The sequence below is a fragment of the Charadrius vociferus genome, unplaced genomic scaffold (assembly GCF_000708025.1).
Source record: "Charadrius vociferus isolate BGI_N301 unplaced genomic scaffold, ASM70802v2 scaffold472, whole genome shotgun sequence".
Lineage (NCBI taxonomy): Eukaryota > Metazoa > Chordata > Aves > Charadriiformes > Charadriidae > Charadrius > Charadrius vociferus.
The window spans coordinates 7,649,685-7,657,520 of NW_009647735.1; the positions used below are offsets into that span (position 1 = coordinate 7,649,685).

Below are 7,836 nucleotides of genomic sequence, written 5' to 3' on the forward strand. Positions count from 1 at the left end.
CCGCGGCGGGCTGGAGGCCACTGACCCCCCCCAGCCCTCAAGGAGACGTCCAGGGCTCAGCTAGGCACAGGCTGCCCCGGCGCGGGGGCCAGCGGGTCCCCAAGGGGGGCAGAGGAGCTCCTCCGTAGCCAACAGGTTTGGGAGGTGTTTGCCGTGGTGTCATCCTCCTCCTGTCTCTGCTGAAATCCAGGGCTCAGTAATTGGCCCTGCAGTGGGGTTGTCTTGTCTGATAGGAGGTTAATTGGCATTATGAGGCCGTTGTGAGAGCTCTGTGGAGCTGGGGATGTTCAGGTGGGGGAGTCTCCCCCTCCGGAGCCATCCCAAACCCGCCTGGACGCCGTCCTGTGCCACTGCTGGAGGTGCCCCTGCTCTGGCGGGGGGGGGGATGGGGGAGCTCCAGAGGGCCCTTCCAACCCCCACCAGTCTGGGATTCTGTGGTCATCTTCCAGTGCCTCAGGGTGAGGTGACTGCATGAGTAAAGCCCCCGGGAGGGCAGAGCGCGGTCCGCGGAGAGGTGGTTTTCTGGCAGAAACCTCTGTACGAGACAACAGCGCACACAAAAAAACCCCAATTTGAGAAGTCCCTCTCCTCTGGGAGCTTTTAGGGGGAAAATCTTCCAGTGCCTCAGGGTGAGGTGACTGCATGAGTAAAGCCCCCGGGAGGGCAGAGCGCGGTCCGCGGAGAGGTGGTTTTCTGGCAGAAACCTCTGTACGAGACAACAGCGCACACAAAAAAACCCAATTTGAGAAGTCCCTCTCCTCTGGGAGCTTTTAGGGGGAAAAAGGGAAGCGGCTGGGATGGAGGTTTGCCTCTCATTTGTGCAGCAGAAGGAGAAGGTTGGGGAGGAAGAACATCCTTCTGGCGCAGCTCTGGCGTAGCCGTTTCCTACCTGGTGCCAAGGACGAGCTGTTTGTCTCGCCGGCAGCCCCGGCAGACGTCGCTGACAGCCAGAGAGTGGCCACGTGTGCCAGAGCCTGAGCCAAGAGGAAATCCCCCAGCCGTGCCGAGGCAGGCTGGGCTGGGCTGAGCTGGCCGTCGGGCACACTGGTCCCTCCGCTACAGAAACGTGGGGCTTTTTTAGCAGATGGCTTAAGGTGTTTTGACACCTCTCTGTCCTCCTAGATGCTCTTGCATCTAGGGCACCTTCCTTCCAGGCCACCTCTGCTCAAATTCCTGAAGGATGTGATGGTGATGAGGTGGTTGATTGCTCCACCTCGACCCACCTTGTCGTCTTGTTCCTCGTGCTCCTGCTTGGCTTGTTGTCTCATGTTTTATCTTCTGGTGACGTGCGCTTTGGGCCTTCCTAGGCGGTGTTTGGATGGCATAGCAGGGTTCTGCTCCAACATAACTTAACAAAATATGGAAAATGTGCATAATAGCAGTGATGGGGCCTGGCCTGTGTAGACTCCCACGCCCCTTGTTTGCTCAGTTGCCAAGTCCCCCGAGGGGTGGCTGCTTGGCAGGTGGAGAAATGGGTCCAGGTTCTCCTGTCTAGTGACTCACAGTGGATGGAAAGGAGAGGGCAAGGCAGCTGGGGCTGCTGGTAGGAGACTGAGAAAGAGCAGGGATGCGATACCAGTGAAGAAATGGTGTGGGAAGGATTGGAACCAGAGAGCCCTTGAAAGGAGCATCTTTGCAATGCCTTTTCTACCCTCAACAGGCGTGGGTGGTTATCATCTGCCTGGTGGGGACAGCTCTCTTGCTGACATTCTTTCCTGGTTTCGTTCTTCCAGGCGGTCTGAAAGCCAGAGTGATCTCAAAATCTCAAATCTTTCTCCACTGCAGGTTTAAAGGTCCACCCACAGGATTAAGCGTGGTGTTCTGCTCCCCTTTATCAAGGTACAGGTGTAAGCACAGGCGGTTTCCCAGGCTGTGCACCAAACAGGAGGTGCTCTGGCACCAGTTACACCAAATCTGGAGCAGTTATGGGCCCTGTGGCACAGATGGAGACCAAGGAGACGATGCAGGTCAGCCCAGGCAAAGCAAAGCAGAGCTGGAAGGGGGTGTTTGTAGTAAGTAGTTGCATTCCTACGTCACTTCTAGAGAAGTGGTAGCTCATAGGATTCTGTCTGATCCTGGCAGGAAAAGGTCCAGGCAGATTCCAGCAAGGTGCTGAAGACATCTCCTGCCTGGTCCAACCGCGTGTTCAACGATTGGTTTAATAATCAGGGTTTGGAGTTTGAGGGATGTTTGTGTGTGGTGGAGGGGGACGGCGGTGCGTAGGAAGGGATGCTGGAGGACTGGTGGTAGTTTGGTCTCAGAAATGCCGAGGATGAGAAGGAGCTGTAGCGTCTCGCAAAGAGAAAGGCGGCATTTCCCCGGAGACGGCGTCAATGCGGGGCTGAGGGAGACGAGCCAGGACAGATGGGGACCGCCCAGGTCCCCGGAGGGCTGGGCTGGACTCTGCAGCCCCGCTTGGCACCCACGCCGTCCTGTTCCTTCCTACCGCCGCACAAAAACAAGCCCTAAATAGCTGCAGGGTGGAAGGGGAAGGAACTGGATATAAGGTGAATGAGCCGATCGTAAAGCCCCAGTAATCTCTTTTTCGCATGTGCCCTGTGATGAATGAGCGTTTGTTCGGGTCGGGGAAGTGACACCCCCCCTTGGCTGGGGGAGAGCAGGCAGGAGCCGGTCCCATTGCCCAACGCTGTGCCAGTGAGAGCTGAACCTCCGCCGGAGCATCCTGTGCTGGGCATCGGCCTGCTGTCACCAAACCGGAGCAATTCATAACGGCTTGGCAGCCCCTTCTGCTGCTGAGAGAGATTTACTGTCCAGTGTGGTCTCATTTTAATTACTGCCTGCACTTAAGGGTCTGTATCTGTCTCCTTTACCCATAGGGATGTTGTCAGTTTTGATAGCTAATCTGGAATTAAGCTGATGATCCATAAAGTAGGGGTCACCCTTTGGCCAATAATTCACTGCTGTCACCAGCTTCTTTGTGCTATCGGGAGAGTGACCAGGAAAACTGATTTACTGGTAGCCAAGACCCTCTCCTCTGGAGCCTGTGAAGACAGTAAAGGGGGTCCTGCTGCGCTGGTAGACCCCGAGTGATGCACAGTGGGGATTTTCCCTGTTCCAGGAGATGGTATTTTAAGTGCTAGAAGTAAAGACTAAAATGTTTTTATGGCTAAAGAGCCGCAAGATAAACTCAGAGCTACGGTTCACCCCTTTTGGCACCCATCGCCGTGGGCTGGTGTGGAGCCCCAAAGCAGGAGTGACCCAAGAACGGTGCATGGGGAGGGCATCCCGGGGCCATCCCTTGCCCACCCAGCCTGGGCGTACGGCTTCAGCAGTACAAAACCCGAGACGTCGTGAAGCGGACAGCACGGGGAAGTGCCGGATTTGCTTTTACAGCAGCTGACGTGCCCAACTTGTTGCTTTTCCAGGCACCGAAAATGACTTTTCCAGCTCCGAAGCCTGCTTCCGCTTTATTAACATTCGATTAGCGATCGCTCCGTGTTGTGCTGAGCTTGAAATAGGAGTACAATTAGGAGCGGGTTTCTTCTCTTGCCACGGCTGCGCTGCCAAGGTGCATCCAACTGGAAGGGCCTCAAGGATACCACCGTTCGGGTGTCCTCCTGCCGAAATGGGCTCTGCTGTCTGTGGGCTGATGACGTGGTCGGAAGGGCAGCGATGCTCATTTGTGCACACACGCACGTGCTCTTGCAAGACAGAAGTACAAATCCCGGTATTTACAGATAAAGTTTTAAATATCCTTATTTTTAAACGGCATTTGGTGCTCGGTGCCAGGGAACAGTGAGGTTTTCTGTAATATGCGTTGCATTTGTTGGTGCCCGAGAGGGGGAAAGCCCTCTGGAGCTTGGAAAGCAAGTGAGAATGATGCGGTTGATGTTGCCTTGAGTTTCTGATGGCACGCTCTCTCGTGCCACCAAGGCCCTCGTCCACAGAAAGGGTAAACCGAATGGAGCCGGGAAATAGGAAAGTGGAGTGGAGGGCACCAGCGTATCTCATGGTGAGGGTTGGTTAAATAATAAAGAAAGTATTTGCTAATAAAAGATAATTTTTTCCATGCTGTTTCCAGGGCTAATAAGCAGAGGAAGTGGAGAGAATCGATTCTCCTGTTGCATGCTTGTGTATGATCAGGCCCCAAAATTCGAAACACATGAGTTTTCGAAAAGTCCACAACTTCAGCCTTTTAAAATGGGTGCCTTTCCCCGATTCTTGCCTTGTGATCAGATAAATGCCCTTCGTAAGCAAAACAACCCCAGCTGTATTTCATAGTGGGAATATACTTCTGTACATTGTAATGAGCTGTTAACAGGGAACAGTATCGTGTGAAAATCTGCGCGTTTCCCATGATGCTGCCCTGAGTTAAAAGCCACCCGTAAATTATTCCGTATTGCAGATTTCAAGGTCAGGATTGGCCGTAATATCTAGTTTTTCTTCCCCCCAAAAATGACGTTTTCGGCAGGCTGGAATTTAAAATAGAAATCGGACCTGTCGGGGAAGCTCGGGGGGTTGTGTGGGAAGTACAGCGGCATCTGTGTCGGGTACCCAAAGGGAAATAACACCTTTGCTCCTCCAAAACTCTTTTCCTACCAAAGGAAGGCATCCCAAGTTTTGCGGACGGTCCTGAGTTGGGTGGGTTTGGTTGAGTTTTGAAAGTTTTCTAGCAGAGACGGTTTTGGGGGCTGGTTTTGGCTGCTGGGTGCAGTTCGCAGGGTCCCCTTCGCGATGGCACGTGGATGCAGGGCTGGGGATCCAGAGGAGTTTCTGCACTAAGGCACCTCTTCTGCTGGATGTGAATATTTGATTATTAAGCGTATGTTACAATCCTGCATATTATTTTAGCTGCAAGTTCAGTCTCCGTCCTCTCCAGCTTTTTAGGTTTGATCGTATTCCAGAGGCTTACTAAAAACACGCAAAGAATTTCAGCAAAACTCTGTGGAACACTTTTATTAAATTCTTTCAGTCATGCAAGCTAAATTAAATGACAGCTCTGTCCACCAAAAGATTACAAATATCAATCAGACTTCTCCCCCTAAACTCATGAAGGAATTAAATGTTTTTCTAAAAGTCTTCTGTTCCCCTTAATAATCTGTTTGGCTGTTCTCTTTACTTTACATATTTTTGAAGTATGTTGAAAGGGATGATTTCTGCCCTAAAGGAGCACAGTGCTTGTAGCTCACTGCCGATATTTTATCTGAATTTGTGGGCACGATTTTTCAGTATTGCTCAAATTGATATTTGCAATACCGCGGGCGTAGTTTCCAAAAGGGAGAAAACAGCTATTAAACTCCAGTCCAAGGAACACAATGCTGATTTCTTTTCGGAGACGGGAGATTAATGATAAAAAGTATGTTGCAGCTCTCACTGTTTATGTTAAAATGGGAAAAACAAGACCAGGTGGCTCGGTGGGCTGGTGAGCTCTGAGAAAAGCGGTTGTAAAGAATGAGGAGTTATAAAGATTTCAACATACAGTGGCCCGTCCAAATCCAGCTGAGTCATTACCCCGTGTTGCTGCATCTGTTTTTGTCTGGTCACTGTACGGTTATGAATAATTGTGTAAATCATGCCGGGATGCCCTGGGGAGCTTTCCTTGCAGAAAGGCTCGGCGCACCGTTCCCATCTGGCTTGGTTGTTTGGTTGGGTTTTTTTTAAGCTGTAGGGAGACCACAGGACAAGCCAAGTGACCAAGATGTATGTGGAGAGCAGCCGGGGCTGCCGGCATCCCTCGTCCCCGTGCTCCGGCAGTGATACAGCAGCGGAGGTACCGCAGCGCTGCCCGCCCTACCCGTCCGGAGTTATAAAAGTGATACACGTGTGAGCCGATGGAGCTCGTAGTCTGGAGCAAAGGGGCGGTGGCCCACAAGTTTCCTGCCGTGGTGGTCTTTTCCAACCTCAATGATCCTATGGTGGCTGTGCAGAGGGGAGATGAATGCCCTGCGGACACCTCGGAGATGCGCGCGTGCGCACGGCCCCCCACAATTAGTGCTGTAGTTTACATCGGGTACATTATAGTGTATTTTTGCCATTATGGTTTCGCAAAGAAGAGTAGATACAACTGTAAACTCTTACAGCTGGATGAATTGTGATTAAGTTAAAGCTATCTCGCCGTTACATACTACTTTAGCGATCGCCGGACTATGTATTTTCCTGCCTCTTACCATAGGCTTTAAACCACAGGACACGAATAAACTGTAATGTTAGGGTACAGCCAGCTCCGCTTGCTATTTAAGGATGGGGAAATCTATGTTCAGTCCACCAAGTATAATTTCATAAAGCGTGCAGACTGTCGGGGAGGTGGTGTAACGGTGGCTGAGCTGGACTGCGGCCGCTGCTCCAGCTGAAGCCACAGCATCCGACAGCGTTCCCGGGTCTGAATGCACCAATGGAGCACGGTGGGATTTCCTCTACCGGTGCCAGTAGGCTTTGTGTCGCAGGCTTCGTTTCTCTTCAAAGTCATCTGCGAAATTTGACTGCTGGAACCTCCCTGTGGTTCTCAGCAGCTGAGGAGCGCATGGCCGAGGATGGAGCTTTCGTCTTGGGAAAGGAAGGAGCAGCGTGGCGCAGGGATGTCACGTTTGCTCGATCCGAAGTCAGCGTTTCTCAGAAAGTTCCCCTTTTATTGGGACTACAAAGACGAAGAAATTAAGCTGCTAATTTATGACGTGCCAGGAAAAAAGTAGTAATGCAAGAAATGCTCAGCAATTTTCATGTTTGAAAACACACAATTGAAAAAATCCTCATTTTCCCCTGCCCCACGCCGAGCTTATTAAATCTGAAAATATCCCAAAGCTTAATTCTCTCCTTCAGAATGTTCCTCTGCTTTTTTGGGTAAGTAATGAAAGTTGTGCCTCTGAGCTTGCGCGGTGGGCTCCCGACTGGCTTGCTCCGTCCCTTGGATGCAGAGGAGCTGAACATCCTGCGGATCGGGAGTGAGCATCCTGTGGATCGGGAGTGAGCATCCCACCGCTGGGCGGTCGCAGTCCCCTTCCACCGTGATGGGCTGGTTTTTTTTTAGCAACGGTGCATGGGGGCGATGGGTTTGAACTGATGGGTGTTGTAATTAGCCGCTGTGCGTGGGAGACCCTCATTGTACCTCGAGCTGATATACTCCGTGCTGAGGACTGCTGTTAGCTGTGGGCTTTGTTCGGAGGAGAGAAATAGAAGTGATGGTGTAAAGGCTTGCGCGGTTGGCGTGTTTGGGTCCTGTGCGAGGTCTTCCCCATGCGCTGCATTTTCCCTATTTTTATTCGGTTGTTGTTCTTTTGTGGTTACGTCGTATTCTGGGAAAGGCCTGTAAATGTCTACCTAAAATAAAATTCCTGAAAAGTGAACTTAACTGGCCTGAGCCAAAGCCTGCTGAAGGCCACGGAAAAGCATCCCCTGAATTTTGGGGAGATGAGCTGCGTTTTGCTTCCTCTGGTGGGACCCGGCAGGGCTCTCAGGCCGGGCGGACTTTTGCATGTGCCCAGGAGAGGTTTTGCCGCGTTGTTTGATGCAGCCGGGGAACCCGGAGGGGTCTCACGTCGAGCCATTTGTTTTTCATTACGTTATGCTCCTCTAATATAAACACTAAGGTATGTGGACATTGCCGTGGACAGAGCGAGCCAGATGCCGAAAGCATTCCTCCAAGGCTGTATAAACTTCAGCGGCTAAATATTTTAGAAACTGTTTTCTAAGGCGAGCTTAATAGTTTAAAAATATAACCTAGATTCCAGATATTAAAAAATGCCTTGAAAGGCACGCATATTGCTGCAATAGATGGAACTAACTAAACCCCTGAAGTATGCGGAAAGCTCCCATTTTGCAATATCTTCTCTGTTACTTATCCTTTTCATTATTTTTTTTTTTTTTAGTGCTGAGATTAAA

At 51.2% G+C, this 7,836-nt stretch overlaps 1 protein-coding gene across 1 annotated transcript in view; it reads left to right on the top strand.

Moving 5' to 3' along the window:
* Positions 1-7,836, top strand: part of GPC3 (glypican 3) — a 166,339-nt gene that overhangs the window by 127,947 nt on the left and 30,556 nt on the right. The window lies entirely within an intron of this gene.